Here is a 23594-nt window from a genome sequence, read left to right on the forward strand (position 1 = left end):
ACCGTGCAGCTGCTAGACAAAGTAAAGAAGGATCGATTGATTTTCAGGAAGTAAATGTCTGTGGCCAGAAGTCATGGACAGGGCCAGTTGCCCAGGTGGGAGGCACAGAGCCGGGGATAGTGGGACCTGGGGAGCAGGGAGAGAGGCAAGGACACAGGTAAGAGGGGAAAGTGGGATCATTTCTAAAAATCTCCCAGCAGGCCAATACCAATCACAATTCTACTACTACTACTGACAGTAATAATAAAAGGGTATTTGTTAAGCGCTATGTGCCAGGAATTGTATTAAGCGCTGGGATCGACACAATCAAATTAGGTTGGACATAGTCCCTGTCCCACCTGGGGCTCGCAGTCTTAATCCCCATTTAACAGATGGGGTAACTGAGGCAAAGGGAAGCAGAGACTTGCCCAAGGCCACCCAGCAGACAATTGGAGGAGCCGCGATTAGAACCCGGTCCTTCTGATTCCCAGGCCCGAGTTCTGTCCACCAGGCCAATCTGTTGGAGAAGCTCTCTGTCCAAAGGGCACCTTCCGGGGCCCCGAAGCCGTGGCCTCTCCCACCGGGAAGGGGGATGGGGATGTGGGAATCTCTGCAGCGGCCCCCACGGTCACTGCGGCTGACCGATCCTGGCAGGTGCCGCTGGGCGTGCCCTCCGCCTTGGGTCGCCCAGTCCCAGGGACCACCCCCCCGCCCCGCAATTCCCCTGGCAGGCAGACCCGATGCGGGGCTCCTCCCCGCCTAGAGGGGTCCGTCAGAGACCTGGGAAGCTGGCCGACGCCACAATGCCCCATTGATGGCAAGCGAGGGCTATGCCCGGGCAGCTGCGACAACAGCCCAACTCTTCAAAGGGCCGGGCCCCGACACGGCCCCCTCACGGCCCCCTCCCCTGCCCCATCAATGAAAACCTTTATGAAAGGGACAATCAGTCACCAACTAAATCTCCCAGGCCTGCCCCATCCGGTCCGCATTCCCTGCTCCCTGCCCCCTTCCCTCCATACCGCCCTCTCCCCCCCGCCCCACCCTGCGTGCACGCGCTCACACACACACACACACACGCACCCACGCACGCACACACCGTCCTTGGTCACAATCTTCAAGGAGAAATTCTCCCCCCACCTCCTCCTCCTCTTCCTCCTCCTCCTCCTCCTTCCGCTGCCCCGTCTCCCAGAGTTCTGCAAACTCTCTCAATGAGGTTGAAGGAGCCTGCGAAACACATTTTGTTTACAGAACATGTTCTGGGCTTTTTGTGTTTGCTTTTGCTTTTTTTTTTCCCTCAATTCAGAAACTGGAAAAGGGCCCTTGCTATTTGGAGGACTCTCTGGTCCCAGGTTTTTAGGGGGCAGAATGGGCTTTTGATCCTTCGGGGCACAGCTGTGCCTGACTCCCCGGGGCCCCTCCATCCTTGAGGGACTGGAGGCAGAAGGGCCCCTTCTGCACATGCCGGGCAAGCTGTGAGTCAGCGGAAGCGGCTGGGCTGGCACCGTGAGTCGGCTGGAGAGCAGAAAAAACCTCTCAGCAAGGAGACAGCCATCACTGGGAATGACCGAGAACTGACCGGGTGTCCTGAGTTGTGCCCCCCTCTTCTGGAGGCAGTGGCCAGGGCAAGGGAGAGCTTGGGCGGGCCCCCATACCTACTCGCCTTCACTCACCTGAAGCACAAAGAGGTGCTTCCAACTACTTGAGACCTGGCCATGGGCACGGCCAAGAACGGGGAGCTGGGGGGACATGCCCAGCCCCCCCAAACTGGCCCATCTAAGGTGGTCATCTGGTCTCTATCCCAACACCTTTTAAGACTCTTTCCCAGGCTCCTCCTCTGCCTCCCACCCCTAACTGCGGGAATTGCATGGCCTAGTGGATAGAACCCAGGTCCGGGAGTCAGGGCTCTAGTCCCAGCTCCGCCACTTGTCTGCTGCCCAAGGTCACCCAAAGTACTTCTCCATGCCTCGCTTACCTCATCTGAAAATGGGGATTGTGACCATGAACCTCATGTAGGACATGAACTATTTCCAATCTGATTACCTTGTATCTACCCCAGCTCTTAGAAGAGTGCCTGGCAGAGAGTAAGCACTAAACAGATACCATAAAAAAAAAAAAAGAGGCTTTAAAGGCTTAGTTCTGGGTCTCCTTCTGTTCTCCATCTGCACTCACTCCCTTGGAAAACTCATTCGCTCCCACCGCTTCAACTACTATCTCTATGTAGATGACTCCCAAATATATCTCTCCAGCTCTGATCTCTCTCCTTTGCAGTCTTGCATTTCCTCCTGCCCTCAGGACATCTCTACTTGGATGTCCCACTGACACCTCCAACTTACCATGTCCAAAGTAATTAATCAATCATATTTATTGGGCACTTACTATATATTAAGCGCTTGGGAGAGTGCAATACAACAGAATTAGGAGACATGTTCCCTGACCATAAGGAGCTTAGTCTAGAGGGGGAGAGAGGCAAAGCAGAACTCCTCAGTTTCTGACCCAAACCCTAACTTCCCATCATTGTAGACAATGGCACTTCCTGTTTCCCAAGCTCATAACCTTGACCAATATTCTTGATTCATCACTCTCAATCAACACGCACATTCAGTCAGTCACCAAATCCTGTCAATTCTATCTCCGTAACCCTTTCAGAACCCATCCCTTACTTTCCATCCAAACGACCACCATGCTGGTCCAAGCAATTGTCATATCCCATCTAGACTACTGCATCGGGCTCCTCGTGAATCTCCCTACAGCCTCTCCCCTGCTCATTCCAACTTAACTCTGCTACTGAGATCCTTTTTAGAAAACCTCCTTTTGCACGACTCCCCACTCCTCAAAAACCAACAATGGTTGCTCCTCCATCACCGCATCGTCTCACCAATGGCTTTAGAGAACTCTGTCAGCTGCTCCCTTTCCCCAGTCCTCATCCCCTCTCCTCTCCTACCATACGTTGGTCCCATGCTTCACTCCTCTCAAGCCAACCTACTCACTGAGCCCTGTCTTTCTTGCCATCAACCCCTTGCTCCTGCTGGAACTTCCTACCCCTTCATGTCTGGCAGACCACCACTCTCTTCATCTTCAATCACCTTTTAAAATCGTATCTCAAAATTCACCCATCAGGCTGACCTTGTCTATATCAACCTCATCCTCTCCAGCTTTAACACTGCCCTCTCATCCACCTGGCAACACTATTTATCCATTCTTAACTCCCATGGCCATTGCCCTCACCACTTGTTTCATACTTTTTACTCCCTCCTCAAATTTCCTGCCCCTTTGTGCTCCCCCCATCACTTGCCCCTAATGACCTAATGTCACCTATTTCATCAAAAAAACTGAAACCATCAGGTGTGATCTCCCTAAAATCTCTCCTGTTCCTCTCCAGTCCCTCCCTTGTCCTGCTTCTCTTCAACACTCCCATCCTTCCCAACAGGATGACAAAAGATAACCTGCTTCCTCTTAACATCCTCTCCCTCCACCTCCACCTCCAATCCCATCCCTTTGCATCTTGTCGAAACACTTGCCCCCATCCTCTTTCCCTTCCTGACTTCCATCTTCAACCACCCACTTCCCAAAGGTTTCTTCCCCCATTGCTTTCAAACACCCTGATGTCTCCCCTATCCTAAAAAAAATGCTCCCTTGGCCCTATGGCTCTTTCCCGTTATTGCTCCATCTCCCTCCTACCATTCTACTCCAAACTCCTTGAGCAAGTTGTCTGCACCTGCTGTCTCAAGTTTCTCTCCTCCAATTCTCTTCTCGACCCCACAGTCTGGCTTCTGCCCCCTTCACTCCATGGAAACTGCCCTCTCTAAGGTCAGCGATCTCCTTCTTGGCAAATCCAACAGCCTCTACTCCACCTTACTCTTCCTTGACCCCTCAGCTGCCTCTGACACTGTGGACCAGGCCCTTCTGGCAATGCTATCTAACCTCAGCTTCACTGACCCTGCCCACTCCTAATTCTCCTCTTATCTCTCCGATCGCTCCTTTTCAGTCTTTTTTGCTCCTCTGCCTCAAGGAGCTGCCAAACGTGAGATCTCTTGTGATCCTGCTGGGAAGGATGAGAGGGTTGAACAGGAGCAGGAGATGGGAGGGTCTAGAGAAGAGGAGGAAAGATTTTAGGGAGACCACAACTAATATTGTCAATTTTATCAGCAAAGTACATGGCCATGTCATTGGGGCAAGACAGGTTGAGGCATAGGGGGATGGGATTTGAGGAGGGGTTAAAAGTTTGATAGAGTTGTGGCGGGCAGTGGGCTTGAGAATCAGTAAGGAAAGAGAAGTACTGTTGTTGGGCAGAAGAGGGGGCAGAATTAAAGCAGATGAGGATGAATTTAGGATGGTCAAGGTTGGCCTGGTATCTAGATTTCAGTCAGCAGGGTTCTGCAGCTTGAGCACAGGAGGAGAGGAAGCAGTCTGTGGACATGATGCAGTGCTACTGGTTGGTAGTGTGAGATCAGTGGAAGGACAGAGGTGTGGGAGAATAGAGCTCAGTGGAGAAGGCGGTGTTGAGGATGCATATTTGTGTTGAGAGAAGGTAGGTTGGGTATGAAGACCATAAGGGGCATGATGACTTTAGAAAATTAGAGGGGACCAAAAGATCAGAGGTCCCTGTGGGAGAATAGGACACATTTATGGGGAGCGTGTTTGTGTGGGAGAATGCAGTTCAGAAGGTTGTGGTGGGAGAGTGGAACTTGAGAGTTGGTGATTTTACAGTGAGTAGAGATGATGAGATTGAGAGTGTGTCCAAGTTGGTGAGTTGGGGAGGTGGGGTGGAGCAGGAGGTGACTGGAGGTGAGGGCACAGCTTTAACTACCAATCTCTACATGGATAATTCCCAAATCTACTTCTCCAGCCCAGACCTCTCTCTTATTCAATAGTCCCATTTCCTCCTGCCTCTACAGCACCTCTCTTCTTGGATGACCTGCCAACACTTCAATCTAAACACATCCAAATCAGAACTCATATTTTCACCCAAGCCCTGTCATCCCCAGACTTTGCCACCACCATAACCACCATCACCACCCTACCCAACTCCCTAGCCTATAACTTTGGCATTACCCTCGATTCATCTCTGCTTTAATCCAAGAATTCATTCTGTCACCAAACTCTTTTGTTTTTACCTTCACAACATCCCTAGAATCCTTCCTTTCCTCACCATCCAAACTGCTACTATGCTAATCCAAGCACTTATCATACCCCACCTTGACTACTGCATCAATCTCTTCCCTGATCTCCCTCCCTTCTGTCTCTCCCCACTCCAGTCCACATTTCACTCTGCTGCCCAGATCATTTTTCTTAAAAAAAGCCCACTCAGTCCACATCTTCTCCTCAAGAACCTCCAGTAGTTGTCCATCAACCTCTGCATCAAACAGAAAGTCCTCACCATCAGCTTTAAGGCACTCATTCAGCTTTCTCCCTCTTCTATTTTACCTCACTGACCTACTACATCCCAGCCTGCACACACCGCTCCCCCAGCAACAACCTACTCACTGTACTTTGACCTTGACTAACCCACCAATGAACACTCACCCACATCCTCCCTCTGGCCTTGAACTCCCTCGTCCTTATAACTGACCGTCCACCACTCTCCCCACTTTCAAAACTTTATTGAAATCACATCTCCTCCATGAGGCTTTCCCTGATTAAGCCCCCATTTCCCTTACTCTCTCCCCTTTGCATTTGTGCCTAAGCATGTGGATCTGTACCTCATAAGCTCTCTGCTACTCACCCCAGCCCCAAAGCACTTATGTATATATCACTATCTGTAATTTCTTTTAATGTCTGCCTCCCCCTCTAGCCTATAAGCTCCTTCTGGGCAGGGAATGTGTCTACCAATTCTCTTGTACTGTGCTCTCTCTCAAGTACTTAGTACAGTGCTCTGCACACAGTAAGCACTCAATAAATACTACTGAGTGATGTATTGGGGTCTTCCCGATTGAGCTCCCATCTTCCCTCCTTAATCTCTCTCCCCTACTGCCTCTTCAGCATTTGGGAATTCTCTCCACCTCCTCACCACCTTGGCACTTATATGTAGAATTTTACACCTTGTTGCTCCCCCTTTCCTGTAATTTACTTTAGTGCCTATCTGCCCCACTAGACTGTGTGCACTTTGAGGGCTAGGATTGTGTCTACCACATCTCTTGGCCCCTCCTCAGTGCACAGAACAGCGTTCTGCATACAGTACTCTACAGGACAGTGCTCTATACCCAGTAGGCACGTAGTCAATATTCTTGATTGATCAATCCTGAAGGACTGAGACTCAACTCCATTTCCTCCAATGAAACCCAATCAATCAATCAATCAAGAGTACTTACAGAGCACCATAGTAAGTGCTAAGGAGAGTATAATACAACCGAATCGGTAGACATGATCTCCGCCCTCAAGGAGATCTAGCTTGGGAGACAGATGTTAAAATAAATCAGAGGTATGGGAGAAACAGCAGGCTATGGGGATATGTACATAAGTGCTACGGGGCTGAGGGTGGGGAAAGTATCCAAGTGTTTAAAGGGTAGAGACCCAACGCATAGTTGAACAGGTTGGGGAAATGAGGGGTTAGTCTAGAAAGGCCTCCTGAAGGAGGCTTGATTTTAAGAGGGTTTAGAAGGTGGGGAGAGTGGTGGTCTGACACATATCATCATCAACATAAAGAGTATTCATTATCATCTTCGACAACATCATCAATGACATTTATTAAGCACTTACTATATGCAGAGCACTGTACTGAGCATTTGGGAGAGTACAATAAAACAAAGTTAAGAGACATGTTCTTTGCCCACAGTGGACTTACAGTTTAGAGGGGGAGACAATCTTGAAGAGGTAGGGAGTTTCTGGCCAGAGGGAGGACTTGGGGAAGGAGTCGGTGGCAAGATAGACGAGATCGAGGTGCAGTGAGCTAGCTGGCATTAGAGAAGAGTGTGGGGTTTGGTCAATCAATCGTATTTATTAAGTGCTTACTGTGTGCACAGCACTGTACTAAGCACTTGGGAGAATACAATATAACAGAGCTGGTAGAGTTGTTGGCTCTGTTGTAGTAGAAGATCAGTGAGGTAAGGTAGTAGCGGGAAAGCTGATTGAGATCCTTAAAGTTGATGCTGAGGAGTTTCTGTTTGATGTGGAGGTGGATGGGCAACCACTGGAGGTCTTTGAGGAGTGGGAACATGTGGACTACAGCACAGTGTCACCTGTGCTACGGAAGTCCTTCATGAAAAGCTCCAGGGCAGCTGTTGGGGGAGACTGCACCCACCCACAAATCTTCCATGCCAGACCTCCTCCAGACCTAAGAACTTCTGTGAGGGGTACCGCTGCCCTTGGGAAAGAAAGAGAGAGAGTAGGGATAAGAGAGGCTGGGGTCTGTGCGTGATGGACCGGGCCCACAGATAGCCCGAGAGAGGGGAGGGGAAACTGACCAAGGAGAGGGGAGAGATTGATCAAGTTGGGGGGAGACTGACAGAAAAAGGGAGACTGACCAAGAAGCAGAATGGCATGGTATAGTGGATAGAGCTTGGGCCTGGGAGTCAGAAGATCATGGGTTCTAATCCTGGCTCCACCACTTGTCTACTGTTTGACCTTGGGCAAGTCACTTCGTCTCTCTATGCCTCAGTTACCTCATCTGTAAAATGGGAATTGAATCTATAAGCCCCAGGTGGGACAGTATCCAACCTGACTTGCTTGTATCCACCCCAGTGCTTAGTACAGTGCATGGCACATAGTAAGCACTTAACAAATACTACAGTTATCATTATTAAGAGAGAGAAGTGCAGACAGACTGGCTGAGAGAGAGGCAGATAGACTGACTGCCGGGGGGGACCAGCCAATAAAGGGGAAGACTATGAGAGAGAGGCAACACAGACTGAAGCAGGGGAAGGGCAAACTGGTCAAAAGAAGGGGGAGACCAACCGTGAGAGAGAGGCAGACCAGCCAAAAAAGAGTGGGGAGACCAACCGAGTGCAAAAGACAGAGAGAGGCAGAGTGACCAAAAGGGTGATTGACAGAGAGAGAAGCAGACTTAGCAACCAAGAGAGAGGCAGACAAACCATCCGAGATAGCAAGAGGCAGACAAACTGACCAAGAGAGGCAGACAGGCCAACTGAGAGAGATGGGCAGACAAACCATCCTAGAGAGAGAAGTAAACAGACCATCTGAGAAAGAGAGAGGCACAGTCCACCCAGAGGGGGAGAGAGAGGTAGACAGACCATCCGAGAGAGAGAGAGAGAGAGAGAGAGAGAGAGGCAGATCATCTGGGGGGGCAGGCAGACCATCCGAGAGAGAGAGGGGCAGAGACCACTGGGGCGGGGGGGGGGGGGCACAGACCATCTGAGAGAGAGAGGCAGACCATCAGAGAGAGAGGCAGTTCATCTGAGAGACAGAGAGAGGCACAGACCATCCGAGAAAGGAGAGGCAGACAGACCATCCGAGAGAGAGAGGGAGACAGAGAGGCAGACAGACCGTCTGAGAGGGAGAGAGAGGCAGACTGTCTGGGAGGGAGAGAGAGGCAAACTGAGAGGGAGAGAGAGGCAAACTGTCTGAGAGGGAGGCAGACAGACAGACCAAGAGAGAGGCAAACAGACCATCCAAAAGACAGGAACAGACTGTCCGAGAAAGGCAGACTGACCGGGGAGTGGGGGGAAAGGGGGGGAGAAAGAGAGAGGCAGCAGACCATCAGAGAGAGAGGCAGATAGGCCATCTGAGAGAGAGGAAGCAGACTGTCCAAGAGAGAGGCAGTAGACTGTCTGAGAGATGAGGGAGCAGACAGTCCAAGAAAGACAAGAGAGGAGGAGACTGTTCAGGCAAGGGGGAAAGAGAGGCGGAGGGAGAGGGAGGAAGGCACAGACAGGCCAAATCCGAATGCCTCATTACCACCTTGTACACTGAAGCTGGGTGACCGGTTACTCCATGGGAAGAGCAGGGAACGGCTTCTGGTCTCAGGCTGCCCGGTTCTATGGAGAAGGGTTGGGGCCGGGGCCGGGGTCAGAGGTCCAAAGCTCCTGGCCTCACACCACTGCCTGGAGAGCAAAACCCACCCTGCTCCTCCCCATCAGGGATCCCCCTTCATTCCCCTAATCATTCCAGTGGCTAAACAGACCTCTCATTTGAAAATAAAAACCAATTGATGCAATCACAAACAAGTTCTAAAATTGCGGTTTATAAAAATTGAAATCTTGTTCTAAGCCAAAACACACACACACAGTTACCTTACCCTAATCAGGATTCATTTCTGCTCATTATGATCTCACAAGCACATTAAAACCTTATTAACATTAATTACTTCTGAGCGCCTGTGCATGAGCTCTGATGGTGGGGCCGGGCGAGTGTGCACGCGCACGCATGTGTGTATGTGTGCATGTGCATGTGCGGGTGTGTGTGTGTGTGTGTTTGTGTAGAACTTAGCTACATTTATACACCTTGCTGCACTTTGCTTGGGAAACATGTGCAAATATTTCTCCTCACACGATTAACTGATTTCTCTTTCAAATACAGGGACGCCCACACGGACACACAACTGGGTGACCAGCACAATCCTTCAGAGGTCGGTTGGCAGGTGGGTAGACAGACTGGTGGGAAAGGTCCTCTCAAACCCCATCCATCCATCTCTCCATCCAACCCTCAGAGGGGGAACCATGCTCTAGAAGTTGAGAAAGTCAAATGACCCAAACCCCCAAATTGGGGGGAGCAGGGGCAGTGGGGTCAGCAGTGAGCAGTGATAAGGAGAAACAGGAGGGGCTGACGTAATGGAAGGAGGTGGCAGGGAGTCGGCAGGAGGTAGCAGGGAGTCAGCAGAGGGCAGCAGGAGAGGTTGGAAGGCCATCACAGTGCCCAGAGTCAGGGTCAAGGATCCGAGTGTGAAACTGAGACGACAGCCACAGCACGAGCGCACGCACATGCACACACACTCACTCACACCCTCTGGATTCTCCCTATTCGGGGTGGAGACAGAGAGCCTCCATCTGGGCCTTAAGAGAGCAGCACTGAAGGGAGGCCATTTCCCAAGCCAAAGACATTTCTCTCCCAACGCTAGCTGTGGGCCCGGACAGGAGATAATGCCAGCGATGCCAGCCAGCTCGCCCTCAAACTCAAGGCTGTGTGGGCCACTAGACAGTCTGTCCCAACTCCTGGATCTCAGCTTCTCCCCCATCCACTGCCCTATCCAAAATCCCTCCTTTGCTCTGCTGCTGCCGCTGCCTCCTCCTCTTCCTCCCACTCCGTGTTGGCTCACTCTGAAAAAAGAGCAACCCAACCTCTCCTCTCAAAACATCCTCCCTCCACCCCTTGGCTCCTGAGGCCTCTCGGCAGCCTTGGCCACAGCTACTACCCCCAACCCTCGCCCTCTCTGCCAGTGCCCCGGTGGACACTCCCACGGGTTCTGCGGCAGGCACCCAATGACTGAGGTGAAGGCCTGATCGATCCTCAGCCTTGAGAAAGGGAGGACCCACCCTTGGGAGCGCTGGGTCGGTGGGAGCATTGATACAAGTGATAAGAAACTCGAGTCAGCAATTCAATCGCTGGGCAAGAAAACCAATCCACAGGGCACAGCCAGATGTCCCCTCGAGTGGGCCACAGCTGGGAAGAAAGGGAGCAGTTGGAGGACCTTCTGGAGGAGATGACTTTTTAAGAGACCTCGCACACTTTAGGATGATTTCCAAATCTCCCTTTCCAGCCCTGATAAAAAATAAAATAAATAAATAAATTATGGTATTTGTTAAGTGCTTACTATGTGCAAAGCACTGTTCTAAGCACTGGGGGATACAAGGTGATCAGGTTGTCCCATGTGGGGCTCACAGTTTTAATTCCCATTTGACAGATGAGGTAACTGAGGCACAGAGAAGTTAAGTGACTTGCCCAAGGTCACACAGCTGACTAATGGCAGAGCTGGGATTAGAACCCGTGACCTCTGACTCCCAAGCCCACGCTCTGAGCCACATTGTTTCTCTCCTCTCCTTCTCTGCATCTCTCATTTCCTCCTGCTTTCTTGGCATCTCTACCTGGATGTCCAGCTGACTCAAACTTACTATGTCCAAAAGAGAACTCCTCATCTTCTTACCCAAACCCTGTCCTCCCTGTGACTTTCCCATCAGTGGAGACAACACCATTGTCCTCCCTGTCTCACAAGCCTGTAATCTTGGCATTTCTTCGATTCATCTCTCTCACTTAACCCACATATTCGATGTCACCAAAGCCTGTTGGTTCTTCCTGCACGTCACCCCCAAAATCTGCTCTTTCCTCTTCATCCAAACCGTCACCCCACTAGGCATTTATCCTATCCCACTATGACTACCGCATCTTCCTCCTCACTGACCTCCCTGCCTCCTGTCTCTCCACATTCCAATCCGTACTTCACTCTGCTGCCTGAACCACTTTCCTAAAAAACTGTTCAGTCCATGTCTCCCCACTCAAGAATTTCCAGTAGTTACTCATCTACCTCTGCATCAAACAGAAATTTGCTACCATTGGCTTTAAAGCATTCAGTCACCTTGGCCCCTTCCTATCTTATCTCTCATTTCCTACTACAACCCATCCTGTACACTCCACTCCGCTAACATCAACAAATTGTCACTGTACCTCAATCTCATCTATCTTGCCACCGACCTCTTGCCCTCATCCTGCCTCTGTGCTAAAACTCCCTTCCCCTTCAGATCCAACAGACCACCTCTCTCCCCACCTTCAAAGCCTACCTAAACCACATTTCCTTTAAGAGGCCTTCCTGACTAAGCCCTCATTTCCCCTATTCACACACCCATCTGTCACCCTTGTCCTGGGATTTGCACCTTTTATTTATCCCACCCTCCGTCCCTCAGCACTTACGTCCATATCCGTAATTTATCTTAATATCTATCTCCCTCTCTAGACTGTTAGCTCCTTGTGGGCTGGAAACACGTCTTCCAACTCTGTTATATTGTACTCTCCCAAGCCTCTGTACGATTGATTGATTGATGGGATTGGGACACTAAGGGCCAGGTCAGGCTCATGGTGGGGGTGGGGGCTTGCATGACCAGGTCAGAGATGTCAGTGACCACCCCCCAGATCCTTGTCATTCCTCTCTGTCTCACAGGACATGTTCAGAGACCACCCCCCACACAGAGCAAGCCTTCAGCCCCAGACTCCGGCACCGCCACACAGAGGACTAGAACATTCTGTTAAATGGTCAAGGGCAGGACCATAGAGAGACAGGAATCAATACAAGGAAGAACTCAGACCCAGAGTACTCCTGGACCAAGATCCTGACTGGGACCAGAGCATTCCTGGGTTAGGGTCCTGACCAGGCTCTTGACTGGAAAAAAAGCTCTCCTGGATCAAAATCCTGACAGGCCTAACAAGGACCAGAGTTCTTTTGGTCTGGGGGTCCTGATCGGGACCAGAATTCTCTTGGACTAGGATCTTAACTGGGATTCTGACCGGAACCAGACCTCTCCTGGGCCAGGGTCCTGACCTGAGATCCTAACTGGGGTCCTGACCAGGACCAGAGCTCTTCTGGTCCAGGGTTCCTGACTGGGCTTCTGACCACGATACTGACAGAAGTCCTGACCAGGGTCCTGCCTGGGATCCTGATGGATCCTGATTGGGATCATGACCAAGTTCTGATTGGGACAAGAGCTCTCCTAGGCTGGGGTCCTGAATGAGATCCTGACCGGGGAGCAGAACAGAGGCTAGGGGAATGGGGCATCCCATCCTGTCCACCTCCTCACTGCTCGGCTGTCAGGGCAGGAGCTGGGCCAGCAGGAGAGGCCTGAACACCGGCCCTCACCTCCCTCGGACCTGGGTGGCTGTCTGGAAGACTCTTGGGGGCGGGGAGGGGGCGGTCACGGCCAGCAGACGCCGCACCAGCCCTCTGAAGGTCTGCTACAATTCCCACTCGGTGCCGCTGGCACCCACTTGGGCTCCACATGGCGCTGCTGGCGAGGACCCCGGCCGAGGATGACATTTCAGAGAGAGCGGAACACAGAAATCCGGCCGGCCTTGAGCCAGAAGCGTTTCACACGTTCCCACCATGAGGGCTGGAGGTCATCAGAAGTCGCCCTGAGAGGGGGCCACGTCCCCAGATCCCCAGCCTGCCAGGGGAGAGGAGAAGCCGGTGGCAGGCAGTGGCCCCCGTCCGGGGAGGGCTGGGCAGATTACCCGGGGTGGCAGGCTGAAAAAGCAGGCGGGGGGGGGGGCACCTATTGCCAGAGCAGTCTCGACTCTGCCCCCTTTCTTGGCCCCAGGCAAAGCAATCCGGCCTGGCAGGTGACCGCAAGTCAGGAGGGCATTCACTCGAGGGTGGGAAGAGATCAGATGGAAGCAAACACATCGCCCCACCAAATCAGAGCACGAGGGGACAGAGAGGGTTTGAGGAGGGGACGGGAAAGTCTTAGGACAGTCCAAGGGCCCTGCTAAGCAGTGAGCAGAGGCATCGCCTAGTCACATTACCTCCTTTAGAAACAAACAGGGAAAATCAAGGCCAGATGCCCCCAGAAACTCCAGCCAATGAACAGAGAACAATCGAAAAGCCTGGAAGAGGAGGGTGGGGTGTGTGAATGTTTGTGTGGGTGTATGTGTGACCTCGCTGACATATCCAACAAAACCATTCCAGAGGCCATGACCGAGGACTCACCTGGTCCGAGAGCCCTCACCTTCATCCTCCGGGCTGGTCACTGATGATCTGCGAGTCACCAGATAGGCGAATGGGCCAGCCAAGAAAGGCTTGTTCTGTTTGGCTGTGGCCAAGGACAACTCGATCTCCAGCAGAGCCAGGATCTTGAGAGGGAGAGGTCCTCAAACAGGATGCCTCAAGTTCCACACTTCCCCTCTGCAGCCACTCGTCCACCTCTAAATGGCCCAGAGGGCCAGCAGTCCCAGTGGCGGGGCTCCAGTAATTGAGCTCCCACCGGAGCTCAGGAGCTCCACTCGGCTTGAAAAAGGCACCTGTGGCTGAGGGCCAACTGTCCCCTCCCACACAGAGAAGTCGCTGCGGGGCTCTCCACCCTGCAGTCAGGGGCCAGCGGGGAGCCGGCTCTGCCGAGAGGAGCCCACTCGTCCTTCCACAGTCAGGGTGGCCCAGGAGAGATCTTCAACGTGCACCCAGGATCAGCCCCGCCACAGGGCCTGGTGCAGACCAGACAGCACGCCAGGGCCACACCTGGTCTGAGACTAACACGTGGCAAACCGGAGCCCACCCCAGGAGCAGACCACTGGAGGAGAGTCGGGGGGGAAGGGGCCTGCCCACAACCCTCAGTGGGTAGAAAATGCAGGCTACTGCTGGAAGAGGAACCATGTCTTCAGGGCCATGTCAGGGTAAATGCATAGAAATTGTCCCTGCAAGATAAAAACACCATCATGCCCCAGAGGGATTGGACAGATCCATGGATGGGATCACCCTGGTCTAGTGGATAGAGCCCAGGACCTGGAAGTCAGAAGGATTTGGGTTCTAATCCCAGCTCCTCTGTGTGACCTTGTTTAAGTCATTTCACTTCTCTGTGCCTCAGTTACCTCATCTGTAAAATCCAGATTAAGACTATAAGCCCCATGTGGGACCTGGACTTTGTTCAACCTGATTAACTTGTATCTATCCCAGTGCTTAGTACAGTGCCTGGCACATAGTAAACTATTAACAAATGCCATTTAAGAAAAAATGAGGGCCCACCCTGGGTCACCCAAGGAGAGGAGAGCCGGGGTGTCGGGCGGTCCATACTGGGTCCCTGGGGGAGAGTCAGGGATGGAGAGGGGCTAGCCAGGGGTGTTGGATGGTCTGTACTAGATCACTGGGGGAAAGTCAGAAACAGAGAAAGGAGAGTCACGGGAGTTGGATGGGCTATCCCTAACCAGAGGTCAGGTGTCCAGAACTCTGACCGACACACAGTTCCTCCACAGAGACCTGATTAGATTGACCGTGGGGCTGAACCAGGAACAAAATTTCTTATGTTCTCAGGTTAAAGCCTTTGGAAAGGGGTAGACAAAGTGAAATGGCAATTTTCAAAGGAAACATATTTTGGTGAAAGTTCAGATCATAATATCTGGATCGAAGCGGAAGCCCATGGGAACACATGGTGAACACACACGGCGAACACCAGAGGACACGGACACAGAATACTTAGTTTTCAAGCTTTCCGCAGCATTTCCGAGGAAAGATGTCTTGTGTTTACCACTTCCTTCTTCCCTTCCTATCCCCACAGCCTGATCCCAGTAGGAGTAACTGGGGCAAACCCCTGAGACCCCAACCCGTCAGACCCCCTTTGTTTACCGCTGGCATCAAGAAGAGGCCTGTTGTTGGGGGAACGGGCTGCAACCACCCGCGCAATCATGGTATTTACTTGCTGCTTCCTTTGCACAAGCACTGTGCTAAGCACTGGGGTCGAGATCAGATCACCAGGTCAAACTCAGTTCCTGCCCCACCCAGGACTCAGCGTCTAAGTGGGAAGGAGAGTACGGATCTTCATCCCCACCTTAGAGGAGACTGAGGCCCAGAGAGGCGAAGGGATTTGCCCACAGTCACACCAGCCACCAGGGCAAGGCCAGGGCTGGGACCTGGGCCTCCTGACTCCCGGCTGCGGGCTCCATCCATCAGGGCTATGTCAGATCTCATGACCTGGATCTGGACCACAGTGCTTAGCAAAGTGCTTTGGTCCCTAGGAAGAGCCCTTCAGACCCCATGAGTAATGGGCAGTGATTTCCACTACCCACTTGAATTTCCAGGCTCTCTACAGCCGCAGCGTCCAGAGGACGTGCTGTCCAAGAGGAGGGCGGAGGCCCTGGCTGGCCAGTTCCCTACAGCTCCGATCCCCCCAGCACCAAGTGGGTCCCAGCCACACCACGGCCTTATCATTCCCTTCTGCTCCTCCGAGGCCCTACCCGTGTTCCCCAAGCCAATGGCGGACATCTTCTCTAGTCTTGGCTCCTCCCACTCAGCTGGCCGCATCACTGGAGGCCTATCAGAGGCTGGTTGGCTGGATGGGGGGCCGGCAGCAGCCCCGGGCACACACGGCCGCTACGTGTCGGGGCGACCAAGTCAAACCCGTGGAAGGTGTCTTCTGGGCTGATGGACACCGGGTTTACCGTTGCCGTGAGTCAGGCCCGGTCCGGCCAGCCCGCTGCCCACTGCTGGGGAGCTGGGGGAGGCGAGGAGCGTGGCAAGCAGCCCCCAAAAGGAAGTGCGCAAACACCCAAATCACCAGATGATGGAATCAAGACCTCTCGGAGATAGAAGGATTCTGCTAGTTCCGGGACAGGAAAAATAGTCCTCCCCTACTTCAGTGGCATTTTACAAAGGCAGATGCTTGCATGACAGGAAGGTGGAATGGCAGAAGCAGCGTGGCCTAATGGACAGAGCACAGGCCTGGGAGTCAGAAGGATCTGGGTTGTAATCCTGACTCCACCACTGTTCTGCTGTGTGATTTTGGATAGGTCACTTCACGTCTCTGTGCCATAGTCACCTCCTCTGTGAGATGGAAAATAAGACTGCGAGCCCCATATGGGACAGGGACTGTGTCCAACCTGATAAGCTTTTATCTACCCCAGTGCTTAGTACAGTGCCTGCCACATAGTAAACGCTTAACAAACGCCATTAAAAAAAAAATCCAACTCTATACATAATTTCTCGGTACCACAGTCATCCCCACCACCTCATTCTGGCTTCTCCGGCTGACCTCTGACCCCATTGAAGCCCCAGGAGCCCAGGACGCTCCCTGCTGCAGAGATTGCAGAGACAATGTTTCAGTCAATAAAAAAGGAACAACCTGATCCCGATGTTCCCAGGGAGAATCACTCAGCCAACTACTCGGGCCCCAGGGTGCTCCGGGCCCCAGGGGCAAAACCTCTGGGCCAAAGCTTCCGGGACAAGCTTGAGGGGACAATGAATGAAAAGGAGCAGCTGCGGAAGACATCGCCACCCCAACCTCGAGACTCACGGCTCCCTGTCTGGGTGAACCTATGGGAATTCTAGGGCCAGAACCCTGGCCCAGAAGCCACCCATCAACCCCAGAGACCAGGCCTTCGGAGAACGGATGTTCCCCAGCCTAGAGAATGGCCCTCCTCAATCTCAGAGACCAGACCCCTCCAGTCCAGAGAGTAGACCAGACCCATACCTCAGTCCTGACAGCAGACCCCGCCCCAGCTGGGCTGAGAACAATGTCAAAGATTCGATGCAATCTGGCCTGGGAAGGAGGGACGTCTTCACTCCAAAGGGCTTCCCTGGGATACACCCGCATGGGTCCTGGCTCCTCCTCCTCCACCACCACTGGGGAGGTTCAGAGGGCTCCCTGGGGTGACAAGCACCTTTATCTTGCTCCATTAGACCCGGAACTTCTTGACCGCGGGTGGCTGCCACCTCTGAGCCCTCTCCTCAGCTCTCAGCACAGTGCACTGCACACAACAGATTGTAAGCTCCTTGTTAACTAACTATATTATCCTCCTCCCCGGCACCGTCAGCCTCCTGATGGCAGGGATCACGTCTACTAACTCTACCGTCCACTCCTTGGCTCTCAGTACAGTGGTCTGCGCACATTAGGATCTCGGTCTATTAGGTTCTATTGACTGATTGACTGACTGACTGAGGCCTCCTACAGTATGTGCTTTCTGCTGCTCACGGGTATCTCAACTAAAAAAAAAAAATCCCCTCTTCCCACCCCCTCTGAGCCTGCTCCTCCAGGGCCTGGCTCCGATAATCCCCGGCCCCCCGCTGGGGGTCCCAGGAACGCCCAGGAGCAGGCCGAGGTGGGTGTATGTGCTCGCTCCTCCCCTTTCGTGGTCCTATCCACAGTCCTGGTTCCCAGCCAGACAGAGCAGGTCCACGGGGAAGGGGCACTGCACTGGAGAATCGTGGTTTGGGGAAGGGTGGGCAGAAGCCAACCTACTCACAATTGGGTAGATACACACACCAGACTTCTGTGAGTGCTGGAACTGAGCAGTCGGCCAAATTGCTAAATTCAGAAAGTGATAAACAAGTTTACTGCTTGTACAGGAAAATACACACAACCCCCCTCCCCAGCATGTGCACACAAACACACAACCATACATGTGAATGAGTGTGAGTGGGTGTATGCGCAGATGCGCATGTGCGGGCACACACACACACACACACACACACAAACGTTCTCCCCCAAAACACAACTCGACAGGCCAGACCATAGGTATCCCTGGTCCTGCTGCCAGACTTGGACTGGATAGGGGTGAGGTCTCATGTTCTGCCAAGCAGCCACATCTGGTCTGGTCTGGTCCAGACCCACCGGGCCGGGCGTGGGCCTGCCAGTGGGGCCAAAACCCAGCACCTGGAGAGCCCGGTGCCGTTTCTCAGAGGCAAAGAGAGCTGTGCAGCGTGCGGCGACCCCACCCGCCGACCCCAAAACTGGATCCCCGTGCCAGGCCCAGAACCAGACCTGACGCAGGTCAACAAGCCGACTCCACTTCCCGGTAGTGATTGGCGAGAGCCCGGCCACACTTTGTATCGAGCTCGCTGTTCAGGAACGGCCAAGGGCAAACTTTCTCCCTACAAACCACCCTTGAGGCCCGGGGTTCTGCCGGCCTCTCCTCCCACAGAGGAACAGAATTTTTCTGACCCTCCCCTTTGGTGCGATTCAATTCTGGCTGCCTGTGATATCGACCAGCTACGGAGCCCTTGCGCGTGGGAGGGAAGAAAGCCAGGGACCTCGAAGCGGCCACGGTGGGCCCTGCTTCCCGCTGACCTGCTCTGGGCGGGAAGAGGCTGGCCACCGACCTGTGGGAGGGTAAGACGTCGACGTGAGCAACCCCAAAGCCCACAGCAAGGTTTCCCAGGCCCCGGCCATTCAGAAAGTCACATTCAAGGGGTGGTCGGCATACATTAATCCCAGAACAAGAAGGGCAGGTAAGGGTCACCTGAGCCAGTCCCCTACATTTAGAGAGAGGAAGGACCTGGCTGGTTGGAGAGCCCCTTAGTGGGAGATGGGCCATGATGGGCTGGGGGGGACTGGACAAATCAGAAGAGAAAAATCAGAGAAAAGAGAGCGAGAGAGAAAGAAAACCCCGATCCTGCGCCCAGCTGAAGTTCACTGGCATTCTGGAGTAATGGATTTTTAATCAAGATCTCGCCAGCTCTGAACGCCGAGAATGTGTCGGGAGTCTCTGCTCTCCAGTCCCAGGTGGGTTGCCAATATTGCTTTATGGACTTCTTGGTGTTGTCAGAGAGGCCTAATGGAATTTTTAAAAAAGTCTGCCACTGGCTAATAAATAAATAATCGACTATGAAAAAGGTGATTGTTATCGGTGAAGATCTCTCTCAGTCTCTCTGTCTCTCCCTGTCTGTCTCTCTCTCTCATCTGTGTCCACCTCTCTCCTCTATGTCTGTCTGTCTCTCCTCTGTGTCTGTCTCTTCTCTGTGTCTCTTTCTCTTCTGCATCTCTGTCTCTCTTGTGTCTCACTGCCTGTCTCTCTCCCTTCTATGTCTGTCTCTTCTGTGTCTGTATCTTATATGTCTGTATCTCTGTCTCTCTCTGTGTCTGTTTCCATGTCGGTATGTCTGTCTTCATGTCAGTGTGTGTGTGTGTGTGCACGCACGCGCGTGTCTGTCTGTCTCTCTCCAGACAGAGCATCAGCAGGAGCAGGAGCAGGAGCATCCATTTTCTAGACCAGCTCACAGATTCTCCGGAAGTGTCTGGTTCCAGGTCACGCAGATGCTCGGCTTGGACCGGGAGGCATCTCCCGCGCTCCCCTCCCCCGCTAGGCCCAGCCCTCCACGCCCGGCTGGACCCGGGTCCAGCCGCCCACCCCTTCCCGAGAGAGTGGCCATGTCTCTCGCCCCTCCGGAGAAATGGGTGGGCGGCAAGGGGCTCTTGGAAAACTCACCGGCAAAACCCCATCAGCTGGGAAACGGAACTCTCCCCATCCCCAAAAGACCTCCACGATGGACATCACACCCCGCCCCCCGCCGCCACCTCGAGAGCCCCCGTCCCCACTAAAACCCTTCCCGGAGTGGCGAGCAGATGATTCCCGGATGGGAAAGGGTTTAATGGGCACTCTCTGTTCTTGCACAAGATGGCTTGGCCTGCCTTGCGCACGGCAAAGAGATGGCCCGGGCCGGCCCGGGCGCCCCCCCACTGGGCATAAACATATCCAGGCCCAGCCCCGGTCCCGGTCCGCTCCAGGGGAGACCGGCCAGGGGTAAAAAGTCTGAAGTCTGCCTGCTGGTGGAAAGTCGGCTCGCCCATCTAGCACGGGGACAGCCTTGGAACCCAGGGGCCCGAGACTAAATGCATGAGACAGATCGCCCCGTCCCTTCCCAAATCCGTACCCAGCCCCACAATGGGGGGGCAAAACCCCCAAAACCATCAGGATCTCTCAAGTGGAAGAGGGCGTGAGAGCGGAACCGGGGGAGGGGGGGTGTTCCCGTCCTCATTCACCCCTATGCCTCCTGCCCCCCCCCAAATTGGGGTGGGGGGCAGCCTTCAGCCTGCTGCGGGGTTTCCACAGCAGATATGGACTTTCAAGTTGGATGGGCAGCCAAGAGCAGGAGGCCAGTGGGACCACGGATCTGTCCGGAACGTCGGTTGGTGGGCCCGCGGCAACCAGCCAGGGTTAGCCGTAGCGGGCTCGGAGGACGGACGGACGGACGGACGGATGGACGGGCAGGGAGCAGGCGGGGGCAGCAGGCACCAACATTGCTTCAGGGAGGTCTGCTTTAGCAGCGAGACTCTCTGCTTTCCTGGGAACTCCAGGGACCGAGACCCGGATAGGTTTGTGCCCGATCCTTTCTGAAAGGATTAGGCTAAACTACAAGCGTACCCCCTTCAGCCCCCCACAAAAACAAGTAGAAGTAGAAAAACACTTGGAGACCATCCAGGCCTCCCTGTGACCATCCAAATTTGGAGCCGGGAGTCGGTCTGACAAACTTACACGAAGAAATTAAAAATCAAGGAAAGAAAAGGGAAGTATTGGATGGGGTTGGGGTGGGGGGGGAAGAGTTGGATGGGGGGGAGGGAAAAAATAGGATTTTCTTTTTCTCTAAAAGTTGACTGGCCCTACCTTGGTCCCCAGCGCCGAGCTCCTCTGCTCATACTCAGGGTCTCCCTGGAAGTACAGTGTGAGTAGTAATGACTGCTCTTCTCCCCAATGAGTCCATTTTCCTGCTCCCGATGTTGTATACACACACACACACTGTGCAACCTACCTTACAAACCACAGAGACGGGAAGGGAGAGAGCGCAGGAGGGAGAGGGAGGGAGGGAGAGAGAGAGAGGGGGAGAGAGGGGGGAGAGAGAGACGCGGAGCGAACAAGCGAGCGGGTGAGAGAAGGAGCATGGGGGGGGCGGAGGGGGAGAGGGAGGGAGACAGAGACAGACAGACGGGGGGTTGTTGGGGGGGAGAGGGAGAGAGGGAGGGAGAGAGACACAGGAGCCCAGACAAAGCCTCCGAACAGCAGGCAGACGGCGGCGGCAGCGGCAGGGGCTGGGCAGCCTCTCCGCGCCCGCCCACCCCCCCATCCGACAACAAGACTCAGCCGTGCGGCAGCAACAGGTTCCGGGCGGCCGCCACAGTCTCCTGGACTGCGGAGGTGACTGCCCCGGTCCTCGGTGACCGGGCCCGCCCCGCCTCTTCCACCCAGGCTCTACGACGAGAGAGGCCTTGTTTGCCCGCCTGGAGCCCGGGGCCCCCTCTCACGCCCATTTGGTCAGTTCTCCACCCTAGCAGGGAGCCGCGAGGTGACCCGGTGCCTCCCGGCTCCAGTTGGCGGGCGAGCAGGGAGGCCCACAGCTCCACTTGGCCCGACAGCCAGATGCTTTCAATGGGACAGAGGGGGTCCAAGCCCAGAGACCGCTCCTTGCCCCTCGAGGCAAGCGGGGCATTGGAAATAGAAATGTAGCCAACCCTAGGGGAGGGAACTCCTGAGGGAGCCAAAGCCGAGGAAACGGCCCTGCCTGCTGAACTCCTCCCGGGTGGAGGGATGGAGGGCCAGGGAGCACGGGGGCCTGGGGCGTCAGGCGACATTGGCCGAGTCTGCAGCGCCGGTGGTTTGTGGGGGTGTTGGGCCAGGGAAAGAGGGGCAGACCGGGGGGGATGTGCCTCTCCTGCTGGGCAGGTGATCTCGGACGGGAGGTTCAGCTCCCGCTGGGCCCGACCCTCTTGGGGGGCGGACGGGGCAAACCAATGTTGACGACCGATGCGTCGACACGCGAACCTCCTTGAGACAAAAACACAAACCGCCTCTCCGAATCATCCCCGGCCCTTTGGCCCCCACCCGCCGGCAGGCCCAAGGGCTAACGCCAACATGGTGGGGCAGGCCTCTTCCTCCAGGGCCATTCTGGGTGTCTCCCAAGTTGACCCTCGTGGGCCGCAGCACCCGACCGAACGTCCGTCCCAGTCTGACCTCACCCCACCATCTTCTAGCCTGGGTCCACACACGGACACAGACCCACCTGCACACACAGGGCCTGACTCAGCTTGGGGGCTGAGTCAGGCTCTCGGATGGGATCGGGGCCAGACAGGTGATCTCCATGTGGGAAAGACCAACGTGGCTGGGCACACTTTCGCGTATCCCACACCTACCCTGGCGCTGTGCACTCGCTCAACCCCTGACCCAGCGTTGCGCCCTCGGCCCCAGGGCCCAGATGCGCTCACACAGCTCGGTTCTGGCCGAGGGCCAGGCCCAGGCTGCAGCAGCACGCAGGTGACGTTTTTCATTTCTAACTCCGAGAGCACTGTCGAGGTGTGGCAGAGAAATCCTTTCTCTTCCGCTTGGAAATCCACTTTCAGCTCCACCGGATACTATTCCAAGCCTCCGGTGGGCCGAGCCCCGGCCTCAGTGCCTGGAGCGGAAGTGGGAGAGCCAGAGAGGGACCGACCCCAGGCCCTGCTCCGGGCCCTGCCCCTGCCACACCCACCCAGGGCTCAGAGCCGGGAGGGAGCCGGGTGCACATTATTGCATTCAGTTGTGACACAAGCATATCCGGCCAAAGCGGTCAATCGATCAATCAATGGAACATATTGAGCACTTGCTATCTGCAGAGCACTGTTCTAAGTGCTTGGGAGAGTACAATACAGTAGAATCAGCAGACTCGTTCCCTGCCCTTATGCGTTTACAGTGTACACAGTCTAGAATGAGCTCACAGTCTAGTCTGGCCTTGAGGGGGTCCAGGCCTGCTCCGACCTCAGGCCGGTGGTCAGGTGTGCATACATGAGTCGAAGTCAGAGGTCATGTCACAGGCCAGGGCTGGGACAGAACCCAGGTCTCCTAAAGGGGCCAGCTGGCCTCCGGAAGCCTTCCCAGATGGCCCTGTGGGGGCCCAAGTGGACTGCCACGACTGGGGTACGACAGCGGGGAACGGTCCCTTCACTCTGCTGGAAGCATTGTTGTTTTGCCTGGCGCATCACCCAACCAACTGCCTTACATTTGTTTGGATGAAAGTGTCTCACCAACCTGTTCCACCTTCCCATGGCACCGTATGACCTCACCCCAGGCCGTCTGGGTCCCACAGGTCCGGGGGAACCTGGGGTTCCAAAGCTTGACCTGCTGGAGACGGGGCCCACATCACCGGAACATAGCAATGGGACCCGGGGGGACCGGACTGGGTGGACCAAGATGGACGGGACGAGGCCATGGTGACCGGAGGGGGGCAACAGGAATGATCAATAGTGGCCGGATCAGATGGGCCAGGGCATACTGGACCAGGCCTGACCAGACCAGAC

General features: G+C 54.4%; 1 protein-coding gene across 1 annotated transcript in view; it reads right to left on the bottom strand.

Moving 5' to 3' along the window:
* Positions 1-21120, bottom strand: part of LOC120638674 — a 186319-nt gene extending 165199 nt beyond the window's left edge. The window contains exon 1 of the transcript XR_005660522.1: positions 20935-21120. The gene's annotated coding sequence lies outside the window, so the exon portion shown is untranslated. The remainder of the gene's footprint in view (positions 1-20934) is intronic.
* Positions 21121-23594: the final 2474 nt, after the last annotated feature.

Source organism: Ornithorhynchus anatinus, chromosome 11, assembly GCF_004115215.2.
Source record: "Ornithorhynchus anatinus isolate Pmale09 chromosome 11, mOrnAna1.pri.v4, whole genome shotgun sequence".
Classification (NCBI taxonomy): domain Eukaryota; kingdom Metazoa; phylum Chordata; class Mammalia; order Monotremata; family Ornithorhynchidae; genus Ornithorhynchus; species Ornithorhynchus anatinus.